Source organism: Coenobita brevimanus, chromosome 112 (assembly GCF_032717465.1).
Source record: "Coenobita brevimanus isolate Jiangsu-jjx chromosome 112, ASM3271746v2, whole genome shotgun sequence".
Classification (NCBI taxonomy): Eukaryota; Metazoa; Arthropoda; class Malacostraca; order Decapoda; family Coenobitidae; genus Coenobita; species Coenobita brevimanus.
This window is the reverse complement of record NC_137065.1, coordinates 33,014,164-33,016,078: the sequence shown is the minus strand read 5'-3', so window position 1 is coordinate 33,016,078 and position 1,915 is coordinate 33,014,164. Positions and strand designations below refer to the sequence as shown.

The following is a 1,915-nucleotide window of genomic DNA, read 5'->3' as shown; positions in this document are numbered from 1 at the left end:
CGCCCAACGTGGGGCTCGAACCCACGACCCCGAGATTAAGAGTCTCGTGCTCTACCGACTGAGCTAGCCGGGCATATCTCAGGTTCTCCACGTAGCTCTTTATCACCTGTTCTCGTTAGCATCTCTTTATTTTTACCATGCTTAGATACATTATTCCTCTCTCTCTCCTTTAAAGGAGAGAGAGAGAGAGAGAGAGAGAGAGAGAGAGAGAGAGAGGGGATAAACTGTATGTAAGCAGAGTAAGAACAAAGTTCGAGAGAGAGAGAGAGAGAGAGAGAGAGAGAGAAGGGGGGATAGACTGTATGTTAATATTGTTCTTATTTTACTTACATATAGTCTATCCTCTCTCTCTCTCTCTCTCTCTCTCCACAGCCTTCATCAACCTTCCTAAACTGGACAAAATCGTGTTGAGGTAGCAAGAAAAAACAGAACCAATATGAAACACAGTATACAGGAACAAACAATATAAATCGCTTAGGAGAAGGTGTTAGGAAGCTTCCTTAACGAGAACACCTGCCTGTGAATCCTGTCGCCGATCCTGCCCAGCCAAGCCATCGAGCACCTGGTGACTTTTTTTATTTTTTTTATTATTATTTTTTTTTTTTGGGGGGGATGCATGAAAAAAAATGGCGCCCCTGGGTTTTAATGGATATGAAAGCTAGTGTAGTAGTAGTAGTAGCAGCAGTTGTTGTTGTTGTTGTTTCAAAGTTCATCTGACACGCAAACCCGGTAGACTGCAGGACGAAGTTGTCCATCTCGCCCTGTTCAACATCTTCCTTTAAGGGAATAGGGAGGGGGTGAAAGGATGTCTTTGGGGGATGGGGAGGGAATGAGGGGATGTCTTTGGGGGATACGAAGGGGGAGAGGGTGAAGGGACGTCTTGGGAGATAGGAAGAGGGTTAAGGAATGTCTTTGGGGGATAGGGAGGGGGTGACGGGACGTCTTGGGGGATGGGGAGGGAGTGAAGGGATGTCTTGGGGGATAGACAGGGGGTGAAGGGATGTCTGGGGGGACAGACAGGGGGTGAAGGGATGTCTGGGGGGACAGACAGGGGGTGAAGGGATGTCTGGGGGGACAGACAGGGGGTGAAGGGATGTCTGGGGGGACAGACAGGGGGTGAAGGGATGTCTGGGGGGACAGACAGGGGGTGAAGGGATGTCTGGGGGGATAGACAGGGGGTGAAGGGATGTCTGGGGGGATAGACAGGGGGTGAAGGGATGTCTCTGGGGGATACGGAGGGGGTGAAGGGATATCTTTGGGGGATGGGGAGGGAGTGAAGGGACGTCTTAGGGGGATAGGGAGGGGATGAAGGAATGTCTTTGGGGGGATAGGGAGGGGGTGAAGGAACGTCTTGGGGCATAGGGAGGGAGAGAAGGGACGTCTTCATAACCGGCCAGCGGAGCCACTCAGGTACACTGATGCCACCACGTGAAGGCGTCACTCCCCACCACCTTAAAGTCAGCCAATTCCTTAAAGACAGAAGGACCTATTACTCCGGTGACAAAGTACAGCATCTTGTATCCCGCCGATTTGTGCAGTTTTGAGTATTAAAGAAAACCAACGATAATATTTGCAATTATAACACACACTGGTCTGTATATCACAATGCTTCCTTCATACTTCAAAATACTAGCAGGGGTACCCGGCGATGCCCAGGTAAACCCCTCTGACGTGTATAACGGCACTGTCTGGGACCCTGGATGGCCACGTCCCCTGTGGGAGAAGACCACCGGGGATCCCATTTTACCCCAGTCAACTTATGTTCCTCCTTGGGCCTATTTCCGCAGCGACATATTTCCCGTGGACCTATTCCTACCATGGTCCTATTTTCCCACTACCCACCCACCCACCAACCCTGCCCACCCACCCCACCAGTGCTGGCCACCCCACACCGATCCGTCCACCCATCCGACCC

At 51.2% G+C, this 1,915-nt stretch overlaps 1 non-coding gene across 1 annotated transcript; it reads right to left on the bottom strand.

Moving 5' to 3' along the window:
* Positions 1 to 73, bottom strand: TRNAK-CUU (transfer RNA lysine (anticodon CUU)). The gene has a single exon. It is a non-coding gene; the product is annotated as a tRNA-Lys (tRNA).
* Between the last annotated feature and the right edge of the window lie 1,842 nt (positions 74 to 1,915).